Source organism: Sturnus vulgaris, chromosome W (assembly GCF_052056855.1).
Source record: "Sturnus vulgaris isolate bStuVul1 chromosome W, bStuVul1.hap1, whole genome shotgun sequence".
Lineage (NCBI taxonomy): Eukaryota > Metazoa > Chordata > Aves > Passeriformes > Sturnidae > Sturnus > Sturnus vulgaris.
In genome coordinates, this window is record NC_142282.1 from 11,339,051 (window position 1) to 11,358,143 (window position 19,093).

A 19,093-nucleotide genomic window follows, 5' to 3' on the forward strand; every position below is an offset into this window, starting at 1 on the left:
CTGGCAAGGGAAGGGATGGGATTCCTGGGTTGGGAATGGATAGGTTCCCTTGGATGGGACGGGATGGGATGGGACCCCTGGGATGAGATGGAATCCCTGGGATGGGATAGCTGGGATGGGATTGGATCCCTGGGATGGGATGGGATCCCTGCGATGGGTTGAGATCCCTGGGATGGGATCCCTCGGATGGGATAGGATCCCTCGGATGGGATGCCTGGGATGGCATGGGATGGGATGGCATGGCATGGGATCCCTGGGATGAGATGGGCTGGGATGGGATCCCAGAGATGGGATGGGATGGGATGGAATAAGATGGGATGGGATGGGTTCCATGGGATGGGATCCCTGGGATGGGATGGGATGGGATCCCTAGGATGGGAGAGGATCGCTGGGATTGGATCACTGGGATGGGATGGGATCCCTGGTGTGGGATTCCTAGGATGGGATGGGATGGGATGGGATGGGATGGGATGGGATGGGATGGGATGGGATGGGATCCCTGGGATGGCATGGGATCCCTGGGATGGCATGGGATACGATCGGATGGGATGGGATGGGATCCCTGGGATGGGATGGGATGGGATGGGATGGGATGGGATGGGATGGGATCCCTGGGATGGGTTGGGATCCATGGGATGGGATGGGTTGGGATGGGATTGGATCCATGGGATGGGATGGGATGGGATCCCAGGGATGGGAACAGCTGAAATGGGATCCCTGGGATGGGATGGGATCCCTGGGAGGGGATGGGATGGGTTGGAATGGGATGGGATCCCTGGGACGGGATGGGATGGGATCCCTGGGATGGGAACAGATGAAATGGGATCCATGGGATGGGATGGAATCCCTGGGATGGGATATCTGGGATGGGATGGGATCCCTGGGATGGGTTGGGATCCCTGGGATGGGATGGGATCCCTGTGTTGGGATCCCAGGAATGTGATCCCTCGTATGGGATGGGATCCCTGGGATGGGGTGGAATCCCTGGAATGGGATCCCTGGGATGGGATCCCTGTGATGGGATCCCTGGGATGGGATGGGATGCGATGGGGTAGGATGGGATGGGGTAGGATGTGATGGGATGGGTTGGGATGGGATGGGATCCCTGGGATGGGATCTCTGGGATCCCTGGGATGGGATCTCTGGAATCGGATGGTATCCATGGGATGGGATCTGTTGGGATGGGATGGAATCCCTGGGATGGGATGGGATGGGATGGGATGGGATCCCTGGGATGGGGACCCGGGGATGGGATGGGATCCCTGGTATGGGATCCCTGGGATGGGATGGGATGGGATGGGATGGGATGGGATCCCTGGGATGGGATCCCTGGGATGGGATAGGTTGGAATGTGATCCCTGGAATGGGATGGGATCCCTGGGATGGGATGGAATCCCTGGGATGGGATCCCTGGGATGGATGGGATGGGTTGGAATGGGATGGGATCCCTGGGTTGGGATGGCTTCCATGGGATGGGATCCCTGGGATGGGATGGGATGGGATGGGATGGGATCCCTGGGATGGGATGGGATCCCTGGGATGGGATGGGATGGGATCCCTTGGATGGGATGGGATGCCTGGGATGGGATGGGATGGGATCCGTGGGATGGGATGTGATCCCTGGGATGGGATGGGGTGGGATGGGATTGGCTGGGATGCGATTGGATGGGATGGGATGCGATCCCTGGGATGGGATGGGATCCCTGGGATGGGATGGGATCCATGGGATGGGATGGGTTGGGATGGGATTGGATCCATGGGATGTGATGGGATGTGATCCGAGGGATGGGAACAGATGAAATGGGATCCCTGGGATGGGATGGAATCCCTGGGATGGGATGGCTGGGATGGGATGGGATCCCTGGGATGGGATGGGATGGGATGGGTTGGAATGGGAAGGGATCCCTGGGATGGGATGGAATGGGATCCCTGGGATGGGAACAGATGAAATGGGATCCCTGGGATGAGATGGAATCCCCGGGATGGGATGGGATGGGATGGGATGGGATGGGATCCCTGGATTGGGATGGGATCCCTGGGATGGGATGGGATCCGTGGGATGGGATGGGATCCGTGGGATGGGATGGGATGGGTTTGGATGGGATGGGATCCCTGGGATGGGATGGGATGGCATGGCATGGGATCCCTGGGATGAGATGGGCTGGGATGGGATGGGATGGGAATGGGATAGGATGGGATGGTTTGGCATGGGATGGGATGGGATCCCTGGGATGGGATGTGATCCCTGGAATGTGATCCGTGGGATGGGATGGGATCCCTGGGATGGGATGGGATCCCTGGGATGGGATCCTTGGGCTTGGATCACTCAGAAGGGATGGGATCGGATGGGATCCCTGGGATGGGATCCCTTGGATGGTATCGGATCCCTGGGATGGCCTCCCTGGGATGGCATGGGATCCCTGGGATGGGATCCCTGGGATGGGATGGGATTGGATGGGATCCCTGGGATGGGATGGGATCCCTGGGATGGGTTGGGATTCCTGGGATGGGATGGGATGGGATGGGATCCCTGGGATGGGATGGGATGGGATGGGATCCCTGGGATGGGATAGGATCGCTGGGATTGGATCACTGGGATGGGATCCCTGGTGTGGGATTCCTAGGATGGGATGGCATGGGATGGGATGGGATGGGATGGGATCCCTGGGATGGGATCCCTGGGATGGCATGGGATGGGATCGGATGGGATGGGATGGGATCTATGGGATGGGATGTGTTGGGACGGGATTGGATCCATGGGATGGGATGGGATGGGATGGGATCCCAGGGATGGGAACAGATGAAATGGGATCCCTGGGATGGGATGGGATGGTTTGGAATGGGATGGGAACCCTGGGATGGGATGGGATGGGATCCCTGGGATGGAATGGGATCCCTGGGATGGGTTGGGATCCCTGGGATGGGATGGGATCCCTGGGTTGGGATCCCAGGAATGTGATCCCGCGTATGGGATGGGATCCCTGGGATGGGATCCCTGGGATGGGATGGGATCCCTGGGAAGGGATCCCGGGGATGGGATGGGACCGGATGGGATCCCTGGGATGGCAGGGGATCCCTGGGATGGGGGCAGATCCCTGGGATGGGATGGGATGGTATACCTGGGATGGGATCCCTGGGATGGGATGGGATGAGATCCCTGGATTGGGATGGGATCCCTGGGATGGGATCCCGGGGATGGGATGGGATGGGATGAGATGGGATGGGATCCATGGGATGGGATGGGATCCCTGGGATTGGATGGGATCCCTGGGATGGGATAGGATCCCTGGGATGGGATGCCTGGGTTGGGTTGGGATGGGTTTGGATGGGTTGGGATCCCTGGGATGGGATGGGATGGGATGGGATGGGATGGGATGGGTTCCATGGGATGGGATCCCTGGGATGGGATGGGATGGGATGGGATCCCTGGGATGGGATAGGATCGCTGGGATTGGTTCACTGGGATGGGATGGGATCCCTGGTGTGGGATTCCTAGGATGGGATGGCATGCGATGGGATCGGATGGGATGGGATCCCTGGGATGGGATGGGTTCCCTGGGATGGAATGGGATGGGATGGGGTGGGATGGGATTGGATGGGATGGGATGCGATCCCTGGGATGGGATGGGATGGGATGGGATCCCTGGGATGGGATGGGATCCATGGGATGGGATGGGTTGGGATGGGATTGGATCCATGGGATATGATGGGATGGGATCCCAGGGATGGGAACAGATGAAATGGGATCCCTGGGATGGGATGGAATCCCTGGGATGGGATGGCTGGGATGGGATGGGATCCCTGGGATGGGATGGGATGGGATGGGATGGGATGGGATGGGATGGGATGGGATGGGATGGGATGGGATGGGATGGGATGGGATGGGATGGGAAGGGATGGGATGGGCTGGGAAGGGATGGGATGGGATCCCTGGGATGGGATGGGATCCCTGGGACGGCATGGGATGGGATCGGATGGGACAGGATGGAATCGGATGGAATGGAGTGGGATGGGATTGGATGGGATGGAATGGGATGGGATGGGGTGGGATGGGATTGGCTGGGATGGGATGCGATCCCTGGGATGGGATGGGATGGGATGGGATGGGATCCCTGGGATGGGAACAGATGGGATGGGATGGGATGGGAAGGGATGGGATGGGCTGGGAAGGGATGGGATGGGATCCCTGGGATGGGATGGGATCCCTGGGACGGCATGGGATTGGATGGGATGGGATGGGATGGGATGGGATGGGATGGGATGGGATGGGATGGGATGGGATGGGATGGGATGGGATGGGATGGAATGGGATGGGATGGGGTGGGATGGGATTGGCTGGGATGGGATGCGATCCCTGGGATGGGATGGGATGGGATGGGATCCCTGGTATGGGAACAGATGAAATGGGATCCCCGGGATTGGATGGAATCCCTGGGATGGGATAACTGGGATGGGATGGGATCCCTGGGATGGGATGGGATCCCTGGGATGGGTTGGGATCCCTGGGATGGGATGGGATGGGATGGGATGGGATGGGATGGGATGGGATAGGATGGGATGGGATGGGATCCCTGGGATGGGATCCCTGGATTGGGATGGGATCCCTGGGATGGGATGGGATCCCTGGGATGGGATCCCTGGGATGGGATGGGATGGGATGGGATCCCTGGGATGGGATGGGATGGGATGGGATGGGATCCCTGGTGTGGGATGGGATGGGATGGGATGGGATGGGATCCCTGGATTGGGTTGGGATCCCTGGGATGGGATGGGATCCGTGGGATGGGATGGGATCCGTGGGATCGGATGGGATGGGTTTGGATGGGATGGGATCCCTGGGATGGGATGGGATGGGATGGGATGGCATGGCATCGCATGGGATCCCTGGGATGAGATGGGCTGGGATGGGATCCCTGGGATGAGATGGGATGCGATGGGATGGGATGGGAATGGGATAGGATGGGATGGGTTGGCATGGGATGGGATGGGATCCCTGGGATGGGATGTGATCCCTGGAATGTGATCCGTGGGATGGGATGGCATCCCTGGGATGGGATGGGATCCCTGGGATGGGATCCCTGGGATGGGATGGGATCCCTGGGATGGGATGGGATGGGATGGGATGGGATGGGATGGGAAGGGATGGGATGGAATGGGATGGGATGGGATGGGATGGGATGGGTTCCATGGGATGGGATCCCTGGGATGGGATGGGATCCCTGGTGTGGGATTCCTAGGATGGGATGGGATGGGATGGGATGGGATCCCTGGGATGGGATCCCTGGGATGGGATCCCTGGGATGGGATGGGATGGGATCGGATGGGATCGGATGGGATGCGATCCCTGGGATGGGATGGGATGGGATCCTGTGATGGGATGGGATCCATGGGATGGGATGTGTTGGGATGGGATTGGATCCATGGGATGGGATGGGATGGGATGGGATCCCAGGGATGGGAACAGATGAAATGGGATCCCTGGGATGGGATGGGTTGGAATGGGATGGGATCCCTGGGATGGGATGGGATGGGATCCCTGGGATGGTAACAGAAGAAATGGGATCCCTGGGATGGGATGGAATCCCTGGGATGGGATAGCTGGGATGCGATGGGATCCCTGGGATGGGATGGGATGGGATGGTATACCTGGGATGGGATCCCTGGGATGGGATGGGATGAGATCCCTGGATTGGGATGGGATCCCTGGGATGGGATCCCGGGGATGGGATGGGATGGGATGAGATGGGATGGGATCCATGGGATGGGATGGGATCCCTGGGATTGGATGGGATCCCTGGGATGGGATGGGATCCGTGGGATGGGATGGGATGGGATCCCTGGGATGGGATGGGATCCATGGGATGTGATCCCTGGGATGGGATGGGATCCCTGGGATGGGATCCTTGGGATTGGATCACTCAGAAGGGATGGGATCGGATGGGATCGCTGGGATTGGATCACTGGGATGGTATCGGATCCCTGGGACGGCCTCCCAGGGATGGGATGGGATCCCTGGGATGGGATCCCTGGGATGGGATGTGATCCCTGGGATGGGATAGGTTGGAATGGGATGGGATGTCTGGGATGAGATGGGATCCCTGGGATGGTATCCCTAGGATGGGATGGGATCCCTGGGATGGGATGGGATGGGATGGGATGGGATGGGATGGGATGGGATGGGATGGGATGGGATGGGATGGGAAGGGATGGGATGGGAAGGGATGGGATGGGATGGGTTCCATGGGATGGGATCCCTGTGATGGGATGGGATCCCTGGGATGGCATGGGATGGGATCGGATGGGATGGGATGGGATGCGATGCCTGGGATGGGATGGGATGTGATCCCTGGGATGGGATGGGATCCATGGGATGGGATGGGTTGGGATGGGATGGGATGGGATCGCAGGGATGGGAACAGATGAAATGGGATCCCTGGGATGGGATGGAATCCCTGGGATGGGATGCCTGGGATGGGATGGGATGGGTTTGGATGGGATGGGATCCCTGGGATGTGATGGGATGGGATGGGATGGCATGGCATGGGATTCCTGGGATGAGATGGGCTGGGATGGGATCCCTGGGATGGGATGGGATGGGATGGGATGGGAATGGGATAGGATGGGTTGGGTTGGCATGGGATGGGATGGGATCCCTGGGATGGGATGGGATCCCTGGGATGGGATGGGATCTCTGGTATGGGTTGGGATCCCTGGGATTGGATCCCTGGGATGGGATGGGATCCCTGGGATGGGATGGGATCCCTGGCAAGGGAAGGGATGGGATTCCTGGGTTGGGAATGGATAGGTTCCCTTGGATGGGACGGGATGGCATGGGATCCCTGGGATGGCATGGGATGGGATCGGATGGGATGGGATGGGATCCCTGGGATGGGATCGGATGGGATGGGATGGGATGGGATGGGATCCCTGGCATGGGTTGGGATCCATGGGATGGGATGGGTTGGGATGGGATTGGATCCATGGGATGGGATGGGATGGGATCCCAGGGATGGGAACAGCTGAAATGGGATCCCTGGGATGGGATGGGATCCCTGGGATGGGATGGGATGGGTTGGAATGGGATGGGATCCCTGGGACGGGATGGGATGGGATCCCTGGGATGGGAACAGATGAAATGGGATCCACGGGATGGGATGGAATCCCTGGGATGGGATATCTGGGATGGGATGGGATCCCTGGGATGGAATGGGATCCCTGGAATGGGTTGGGATCCCTGGGATGGGGTGGAATCCCTGGGATGGGATCCCTGGGAAGGGATGGGATCCCTGGGAAGGGATCCCGGGGATCGGATGGGATGGGATGGGATGGGTTCCCTGGGATGGGATGGGATCCCTGGGTTGGGATCCCAGTAATGTGATCCCTCGTATGGGATGGGATCCCTGAGATGGGATGGAATCCCTGGGATGGGATCCCTGGGATGGGATGGGATCCCTGGGATGACAGGGGATCCATGGGATGGGAGCAGATCCCTGGGATGGGATGGGATGGGATGGGATGGGATGGGATATGATGGGATAGGATAGGATGGGATGGGACGGCATTTGATAGGATGGGATGGGATGGGATGGGATCCCTGGGATGGTGATGGGATCCCTGGGATGGGATGGGATGGGATCCCTGGATTGGGATGGGATCCCTGGCATGGGATCCCGGGGATGGGATGGGATGGAATCCCTGGAATGGGATGGGATCCCTGGAAAGGGAAGAGATGGGATTCCTGGGTTGGGAATGGATTGGATCCCTTGGATGGGACGGGGTGGGATAGGATACCTGGGATGGGAACAGATGGGATAGGATCCCTGGGATGGGATGGAATCCCTGGGATGGGATAGCTGGGATGGGATTGGATCCCTGGGATGGGATGGGATCCCTGGGATGGTATGAGATCCCTGGGATGGGATGCCTGGGATGGGATGGGATGGGATGGGATGGGATGGGATGGGATGGGATGGGATGGGATGGGTTTGGATGGGATGGGATCCCTGGGATGGGATGGGATGGGATGGGTTGGGATGGCATGGCATGGGATCCCTGGGATGAGATGGGATCCCTGGGATGGGATGGGATCTCTGGCATGGGTTGGGATCCCTGGGATTGGATCCCTGGGATGGGATGGGATCCCTGGAATGGGATGGGATCCCTGGCAAGGGAAGGGATGGGATTCCGGGGTTGGGAATGGATGGGTTCCCTTGGATGGGACGGGATGAGATAGGATACTTGGGATGGGAACAGATGGGATGGGATCCTTGGGATGGGATGGAATCCCTGGGATGGGATAGCTGGAATGGGATTGGATCCCTGGGATGGGATGGGATCCCTGGAATGGGATGAGATCCCTGGGATGGGATCCCTGGGATGGGATAGGATCCCTCGGATGGAATGCCTGGGATGGGATGGGTTTTGATGGGATGGGATCCCTGGGATGGGATGGGATGGGCTGGAATGGGATCCCTGGGATGGGATGGGATGGGATGGGATGGAATAAGATGGAATGGGATGGGTTCCATGGGATGGGATCCCTGGGATGGGATGGGATGGGATGGAATCCCTGGGATGGGAAAGGATCGCTGGGATTGGATCACTGGGATGGGATGAGATCCCTCGTGTGGGATTCCTAGGATGGGATGGGATGGGATGGGATGGGATGGGATGGGATGGGATGGGATAGGATGGGATGGGTTGGGATGGGATGGGATGGGATGGGATGCGATGGGATGGGATCCCTGGGACGGGATGGGATGGGATTGGATCCATGGGATGGGATGGGATGGGATGGGATCGATGGGATGGGATGGGATGGGATGAAATGGGATCCCTGGGATGGTACGGAATGGGATCCCTGGGATGGGATGGGATACCTGGTATGGGATCCCTAGGATGGGATGGGAGGGGAGGGGATGGGATGGGATAGGATGGGATGGGATGGGGTAGGATGGGATGGGATGGGTTGGGATGGGATGGGATCCCTGGGATGGGATGGGATCCCTGGGATGGGATCTCTGGGATGGGATGGTATCCATGGGATGGGATGGGTTGGGATGGGATGGAATCGCTGGGATGGGGACCCGGGGATGGGATGGGATCTCTGGTATGGGATCCCTGGGATGGGATGGCATGGGATGGGATGGGATTGGATGGGATGGGATGGGATCGGATGGGATCCCTGGGATGGGATGGGATGGGATCCTTGGGATGGGATGGGATCCCTGGGACGGGATATCTGGGATGGGATGTGACGGGACGGGATGGGATGGGATGGGGTGGGAAGGGATGGGATGGGATGGAATGGGATGGGATGGGATGGGATGGGATGGGATGGGATGGGATGGGATGGGATGGGATGGGATGGGAAGGGTTTGGATGGGACGGGATCCCTGGGATGGGATGGGATGGGATGGGATGCCATGGCATGGGATCCGCGGGATGAGATGGGATGGGATGGGATACGTGGGATGGGATGGGATCCCTGGGATGGGATGGGATGAGATGGGATGGGATGGGATGGGATGGGATCCCTGGGTTGCGATTGGTTAGGATGGGATACCTGGGATGGGCTGGAATCCCTGGGATGAGATCCCTGGGATGGGATGGGATGGGATGGGATGGGATGGGATGGGATGGGGTGGGATGGGATGGGATGGGATGGGATGGGATCCCTGCGATGGGATGGGATGGTATGGTATAGCTGGGATGGTGTCCCTGGGATGGGATGGGATGGGATGGGATGGGGTGGGATGGGATGGGGTGGGATGGGATGGGATGGGATTGGCTACAATGGGTTGGGATGGGATGGGATCGATGGGATGGGATGGGATGGGATGGAATGGGATCCCTGGGATGGTACGGAATGGGATCCCTGGGATGGGATGGGATACCTGGTATGGGATCCCTGGGATGGGATGGCATGGGATGGGATGGGATGCGATGGGATGGCATGGGATGGGATGGGATGCGATGGGATGGGGTAGGATGGGATGGGATCCCTGCGATGGGATGGGATCCCTGGGATGAGATGGGATGGGATTGGATCCCTGGGATTGGATGAGATGGTATCCCAGGGATGGGATCCCTGGATTGTGATCCCTCGTATGGGTTGGGATCCCTGGGATGGGATGGAACCTCTGGAATGGGATCCCTGGGATGGGATGGGATCCCTGGGATGGGATCCGTGTGATGGGATCCCTGGGATGGGATGGGATGCGATGGGGTAGGATGGGATGGGGTAGGATGTGATGGGATGGGTTGGGATGGGATGGGATCCCTGGGATGGGATGGGATCCCTGGGATGGGATCTCTGGGATGGGATGGGATGGGATCCCTGGGATGGGATGTGATCCCTGGGATGGGATGGGGTGAGATGGGATGGGATGGGATGGGATGGGATCCCTGGGATTGGATGGGATGGGATCCCTGGGTTAGGATTGGTTGGGATGGGATACCTGGGATGGGATGGGATACCTGGCATGGGATGGAATCCCTGGGATGAGATCGCTGGGATGGGATGTGATGGGATGGGATGCGATGGGATGGGATGGGATCCCTGCGATGGGATGGGATGGTATGTTATCCCTGGGATGGTGTCCCTGGGATGGGATGGGATGGGATGGGATGGGATGGGATGGGATGGGATTGGATGGGATGGAGTGGGATGGGATGGGATTGGCTAAAATGGGTTGGGATGGGATGGGATGGGATGAAATAGGATCCCTGGGATGGTACGGAATGGGATCCCTGGGATGGGATGGGATACCTTGTATGGGATCCCTAGGATGGGATGGGATGGGATGGGATGGGATGGGATGGGATGGGATGGGATGGGATGGGATGGGATGGGATGGGATGGGATGGGATAGGATAGGATGGGATGGGATGAGGTAGGATGGGATGGGTTGGGTTGGGATGGGATCCCTGGGATGGGATGGGATCCCTGGGATGGGATCTCTGGGATGGGATGGTATCCATGGGATGGGATGGGTTGGGATGGGATGGAATCCCTGGGATGGGGACCCGGGGATGGGATGGGATCTCTGGTATGGGATCCCTGGGATGGGATGGGATGGGATTGGATGGGATGGGATGGGATCGGATGGGATCCCTGGGATGGGATGGGATGGGATCCCTGGGATGGGATGGGATCCCTGGGATGGGATCTCTGGGATGGGATGGGATCCCTGGGATGGGATCTCTGGGATGGGATGGTATCCATGGGATGGGATGGGTTGGGATGGGATGGAATCCCTGGGATGGGGACCCGGGGATGGGATGGGATCTCTGGTATGGGATCCCTGGGATGGGATGGCATGGGATGGGATGGGATTGGATGGGATGGGATGGGATCGGATGGGATCCCTGGGATGGGATGGGATGGGATCCTTGGGATGGGATGGGATCCCTGGGACGGGATATCTGGGATGGGATGTGATGGGACGGGATGGGATGGGATGGGGTGGGAAGGGATGGGATGGGATGGAATGGGATGGGATGGGATGGGATGGGATGGGATGGGATGGGAAGGGTTTGGATGGGACGGGATCCCTAGGATGGGATGGGATGGGATGGGATTGGATGGGATGCCATGGCATGGGATCCGCGGGATGAGATGGGATGGGATGGGATACGTGGGATGGGATGGGATCCCTGGGATGGGATGCGATGGGATGGGATGGGATGGGATGGGATCCCTGGGTTGCGATTGGTTAGGATGGGATACCTGGGATGGGCTGGAATCCCTGGGATGAGATCCCTGGGATGGGATGGGATGGGATGGGATGGGATGGGATGGGGTGGGATGGGATGGGACGGGATGGGATGGGATGGGATGGGATGGGATGGGATGGGATCCCTGGGATGAGATGGGATCCCTGGGATGGGATGGGATCTCTGGCATGGGTTGGGATCCCTGGGATTGGATCCCTGGGATGGGATGGGATCCCTGGAATGGGATGGGATCCCTGGCAAGGGAAGGGATGGGATTCCGGGGTTGGGAATGGATGGGTTCCCTTGGATGGGACGGGATGAGATAGGATACTTGGGATGGGAACAGATGGGATGGGATCCTTGGGATGGGATGGAATCCCTGGGATGGGATAGCTGGAATGGGATTGGATCCCTGGGATGGGATGGGATCCCTGGGATGGGATGGGATCCCTGGGATCGGATGAGATCCCTGGGGTGGGATCCCTGGGATGGGATAGGATCCCTGGGATGGGATGCCTGGGATGGCATGGGATGGGATGGCATGGCATGGGATCCCTGGGATGAGATGGGCTGGGATGGGATCCCAGAGATGGGATGGGATGGAATAAGATGGGATGGGATGGGTTCCATGGGATGGGATCCCTGGGATGGGATGGGATGGGATGGGATCCCTAGGATGGGAGAGGATCGCTGGGATTGGATCACTGGGATGGGATGGGATCCCTGGTGTGGGATTCCTAGGATGGGATGGGATGGGATGGGATGGGATGGGATGGGATGGGATGGGATGGGATGGGATGGGATGGGATGGGATCCCTGGGATGGCATGGGATCCCTGGGATGGCATGGGATGGGATCGGATGGGATGGGATGGGATCCCTGGGATGGGATGGGATGGGATGGGATCCCTGGGATGGGTTGGGATCCATGGGATGGGATGGGTTGGGATGGGATTGGATCCATGGGATGGGATGGGATGGGATCCCAGGGATGGGAACAGCTGAAATGGGATCCCTGGGATGGGATGGGATCCCTGGGATGGGATGGTGTCTCGGTTTGAAAGACAGGTATGGTCTAAGGAAAGGCAGGAGCCCCTTTTTCTGCGATGCAGAGTGCAACCCCCTCCCTTTTAATTATTTTAGGTCCAATTCAGACACCTTCAGGCAGGAGATATGGGGATGAGAATAACAGTTCTTTACTGGTATTTAACAAAGCAGAAAAAACAACAACAGCTATAAAAATTGGCAACAGAAACAGTCTAGCTCCGCTCCAGTCCCTTCTGGCCGCAGGCCGTCTCCCTGTGCTGTTACCGGTGCTGTGGGCGCAGGGCAGGTCCCGCGCAGTTGAAGAGGGCTGGGTGATGGCGGCCGCGGCCCAGGGGAGAGAGAGGATGGGGAAAGTTACTCCCCCCTCACGGTGTCGGTCGTGGTGTTCAGCAGAGTGTCCGGAGGTAGTAGGGTGAGCTGGGAGAGCAGCAGAGAGATGTCCAAAGGCAGGGAGCGTGGATCTCAGCGCTGGGATGGCAGGGGAAGATGCCAGAGCAGAGCCCAGGTTGTCTTCCCACTCCACGAGCCAAGCGAGAGATCGTCCCCCGCTCCAGACCCCCCTATCCCACCTTTCCTTTTCCGGTTCCCCCCCCCCTCCCCCTCCAGCCACCCCCCTACGAGAGAACATTATCTGTCGTTTTAAGGTGTAGCCACAATTAATTAGCATAACAATGGGAGAAATTCCACAGAAAGAAAAGCGAAGCATTCAACCCCCAATAGATGGGATGGGTTGGAATGGGATGGGATCCCTGGGACGGGATGGGATGGGATCCCTGGGATGGGAACAGATGAAATGGGATCCATGGGATGGGATGGAATCCCTGGGATGGGATATCTGGGATGGGATGGGATCCCTGGGATGGGTTGGGATCCCTGGGATGGGATGGGATCCCTGTGTTGGGATCCCAGGAATGTGATCCCTCGTATGGGATGGGATCCCTGGGATGGGGTGGAATCCCTGGGATGGGATCCCTGGGAAGGGATGGGATCCCTGGGATGACAGGGGATCCCTGGGATGGGAGCAGATCCCTGGGATGGGATGGGATGGGATGGGATGGGATGGGATAGGATAGGATGGGATGGGACGGCATTTGATGGGATGGGATGGGATGGGATGGGATGGGATCCCTGGGATGGGATGGGATCCCTGGGATGGTGATGGGATCCCTGGGATGGGATGGGATGGGATCCCTGGATTGGGATGGGATCCCTTGGATGGGATCCCGGGGATGGGATGGGATGGAATCCCTGGAATGGGATGGGATCCCTGGAAAGGGAAGAGATGGGATTCCTGGGTTGGGAATGGATTGGATCCCTTTGATGGGACGGGGTGGGATAGGATACCTGGGATGGGAACAGATGGGATAGGATCCCTGGGATGGGATGGAATCCCTGGGATGGGATAGCTGGGATGGGATTGGATCCCTGGGATGGGATGGGATCCCTGGGATGGTATGAGATCCCTGGGATGGGATGCCTGGGATGGGATGGGATGGGATGGGATGGGATGGGATGGGATGGGATGGGATGGGATGGGTTTGGATGGGATGGGATCCCTGGGATGGGATGGGATGGGATGGGATGGGATGGGTTGGGATGGCATGGCATGGGATCCCTGGGATGAGATGGGATCCCTGGGATGGGATGGGATCTCTGGCATGGGTTGGGATCCCTGGGATTGGATCCCTGGGATGGGATGGGATCCCTGGAATGGGATGGGATCCCTGGCAAGGGAAGGGATGGGATTCCGGGGTTGGGAATGGATGGGTTCCCTTGGATGGGACGGGATGAGATAGGATACTTGGGATGGGAACAGATGGGATGGGATCCTTGGGATGGGATGGAATCCCTGGGATGGGATAGCTGGAATGGGATTGGATCCCTGGGATGGGATGGGATCCCTGGGATGGGATGAGATCCCTGGGATGGGATCCCTGGGATGGGATAGGATCCCTCGGATGGAATGCCTGGGATGGGATGGGTTTTGATGGGATGGGATCCCTGGGATGGGATGGGATGGGCTGGAATGGGATCCCTGGGATGGGATGGGATGGAATAAGATGGAATGGGATGGGTTCCATGGGATGGGATCCCTGGGATGGGATGGGATGGGATGGAATCCCTGTGATGGGATAGGATCGCTGGGATTGGATCACTGGGATGGGATGGGATCCCTCGTGTGGGATTCCTAGGATGGGATGGGATGGGATGGGATGGGATGGGATGGGATGGGTTGGGATGGGATGGGATGGGATGGGATGGGATGGGTTGGGATGGGATGGGATGGGATGCGATGGGATGGGATCCCTGGGATGGCATGGGATGGGATCGGATGGGATGGGATGGGATGGGATGCGATCCCTGGGATGGGATGGGATGGGATTGGATCCATGGGATGGGATGGGATGGGGAGGCATGGGATGGTATGGGATGGGATTGGATGGGATGGGGTGGGATGGGATGGGATCGATGGGATGGGATGGGATGGGATGAAATGGGATCCCTGGGATGGTACGGAATGGGATCCCTGGGATGGGATGGGATACCTGGTATGGGATCCCTAGGATGGGATGGGAGGGGAGGGGAGGGGATGGGATGGGATAGGATGGGATGGGATGGGGTAGGATGGGATGGGATGGGTTGGGATGGGATGGGATCCCTGGGATGGGATGGGATCCCTGGGATGGGATCTCTGGGATGGGATGGTATCCATGGGATGGGATGGGTTGGGATGGGATGGAATCCCTGGGATGGGGACCCGGGGATGGGATGGGAACTCTGGTATGGGATCCCTGGGATGGGATGGCATGGGATGGGATGGGATTGGATGGGATGGGATGGGATCGGATGGGATCCCTGGGATGGGATGGGATGGGATCCTTGGGATGGGATGGGATCCCTGGGACGGGATATCTGGGATGGGATGTGATGGGACGGGATGGGATGGGATGGGGTGGGAAGGGATGGGATGGGATGGAATGGGATGGGATGGGATGGGATGGGAAGGGTTTGGATGGGACGGGATCCCTGGGATGGGATGGGATGGGATGGGATGGGATGGGATGGGATGCCATGGCATGGGATCCGCGGGATGAGATGGGATGGGATGGGATACGTGGGATGGGATGGGATCCCTGGGATGGGATGGGATGAGATGGGATGGGATGGGATGGGATGGGATGGGATGGGATCCCTGGGTTGCGATTGGTTAGGATGGGATACCTGGGATGGGCTGGAATCCCTGGGATGAGATCCCTGGGATGGGGTGGGATGGGATGGGACGGGATGGGATGGGATGGGATCCCTGCCATGGGATGGGATGGTATGGTATAGCTGGGATGGTGTCCCTGGGATGGGATGGGCTGGGATGGGATGGGATGGGATGGGATGGGATGGGATTGGATGGGATGGGGTGGGATGGGATGGGATTGGCTACAATGGGTTGGGATGGGATGGGATCGATGGGATGGGATGGGATGGGATGGAATGGGATCCCTGGGATGGTACGGAATGGGATCCCTGGGATGGGATGGGATACCTGGTATGGGATCCCTGGGATGGGATGGCATGGGATGGGATGGGATGCGATGGGATGGGGTAGGATGGGATGGGATCCCTGCGATGGGATGGGATCCCTGCGATGGGATGGGATCCCTGGGATGAGATGGGATGGGATTGGATCCCTGGGATGGGATGAGATGGGATCCCAGGGATGGGATCCCTGGATTGTGATCCCTCGTATGGGTTGGGATCCCTGGGATGGGATGGAACCTCTGGAATGGGATCCCGGGGATGGGATGGGATCCCTGGGATGGGATCCCTGTGATGGGATCCTTGGGATGGGATGGGATGCGATGGGGTAGGATGGGATGGGGTAGGATGTGATGGGATGGGTTGGGATGGGATGGGATCCCTGGGATGGGATGGGATCCCTGGGATGGGATGGGATACCTGGTATGGGATCCCTAGGATGGGATGGGAGGGGAGGGGATGGGATGGGATAGGATGGGATGGGATGGGGTAGGATGGGATGGGATGGGTTGGGATGGGATGGGATCCCTGGGATGGGATGGGATCCCTGGGATGGGATCTCTGGGATGGGATGGTATCCATGGGATGGGATGGGTTGGGATGGGATGGAATCCCTGGGATGGGGACCCGGGGATGGGATGGGATCTCTGGTATGGGATCCCTGGGATGGGATGGCATGGGATGGGATGGGATTGGATGGGATGGGATGGGATCGGATGGGATCCCTGGGATGGGATGGGATGGGATCCTTGGGATGGGATGGGATCCCTGGGACGGGATATCTGGGATGGGATGTGATGGGACGGGATGGGATGGGATGGGGTGGGAAGGGATGGGATGGGATGGAATGGGATGGGATGGGATGGGATGGGATGGGATGGGATGGGATGGGATGGGATGGGAAGGGTTTGGATGGGACGGGATCCCTGGGATGGGATGGGATGGGATGGGATGCCATGGCATGGGATCCGCGGGATGAGATGGGATGGGATGGGATACGTGGGATGGGATGGGATCCCTGGGATGGGATGGGATGAGATGGGATGGGATGGGATGGGATGGGATCCCTGGGTTGCGATTGGTTAGGATGGGATACCTGGGATGGGCTGGAATCCCTGGGATGAGATCCCTGGGATGGGATGGGATGGGATGGGATGGGATGGGATGGGATGGGATGGGGTGGGATGGGATGGGATGGGATGGGATGGGATCCCTGCGATGGGATGGGATGGTATGGTATAGCTGGGATGGTGTCCCTGGGATGGGATGGGATGGGATGGGATGGGGTGGGATGGGATGGGGTGGGATGGGATGGGATGGGATTGGCTACAATGGGTTGGGATGGGATGGGATCGATGGGATGGGATGGGATGGGATGGAATGGGATCCCTGGGATGGTACGGAATGGGATCCCTGGGATGGGATGGGATACCTGGTATGGGATCCCTGGGATGGGATGGCATGGGATGGGATGGGATGCGATGGGATGGCATGGGATGGGATGGGATGCGATGGGATGGGGTAGGATGGGATGGGATCCCTGCGATGGGATGGGATCCCTGGGATGAGATGGGATGGGATTGGATCCCTGGGATTGGATGAGATGGTATCCCAGGGATGGGATCCCTGGATTGTGATCCCTCGTATGGGTTGGGATCCCTGGGATGGGATGGAACCTCTGGAATGGGATCCCTGGGATGGGATGGGATCCCTGGGATGGGATCCGTGTGATGGGATCCCTGGGATGGGATGGGATGCGATGGGGTAGGATGGGATGGGGTAGGATGTGATGGGATGGGTTGGGATGGGATGGGATCCCTGGGATGGGATGGGATCCCTGGGATGGGATCTCTGGGATGGGATGGGATGGGATCCCTGGGATGGGATGTGATCCCTGGGATGGGATGGGGTGAGATGGGATGGGATGGGATGGGATGGGATCCCTGGGATTGGATGGGATGGGATCCCTGGGTTAGGATTGGTTGGGATGGGATACCTGGGATGGGATGGGATACCTGGCATGGGATGGAATCCCTGGGATGAGATCGCTGGGATGGGATGTGATGGGATGGGATGCGATGGGATGGGATGGGATCCCTGCGATGGGATGGGATGGTATGGTATCCCTGGGATGGTGTCCCTGGGATGGGATGGGATGGGATGGGATGGGATGGGATGGGATGGGATGGGATTGGATGGGATGGAGTGGGATGGGATGGGATTGGCTAAAATGGGTTGGGATGGGATGGGATGGGATGAAATAGGATCCCTGGGATGGTACGGAATGGGATCCCTGGGATGGGATGGGATACCTTGTATGGGATCCCTAGGATGGGATGGGATGGGATGGGATGGGATGGGATGGGATGGGATGGGATGGGATGGGATGGGATGGGATGGGATAGGATAGGATGGGATGGGATGAGGTAGGATGGGATGGGTTGGGTTGGGATGGGATCCCTGGGATGGGATGGGATCCCTGGGATGGGATCTCTGGGATGGGATGGTATCCATGGGATGGGATGGGTTGGGATGGGATGGAATCCCTGGGATGGGGACCCGGGGATGGGATGGGATCTCTGGTATGGGATCCCTGGGATGGGATGGGATGGGATTGGATGGGATGGGATGGGATCGGATGGGATCCCTGGGATGGGATGGGATGGGATCCCTGGGATGGGATGGGATCCCTGGGATGGGATCTCTGGGATGGGATGGGATCCCTGGGATGGGATCTCTGGGATGGGATGGTATCCATGGGATGGGATGGGTTGGGATGGGATGGAATCCCTGGGATG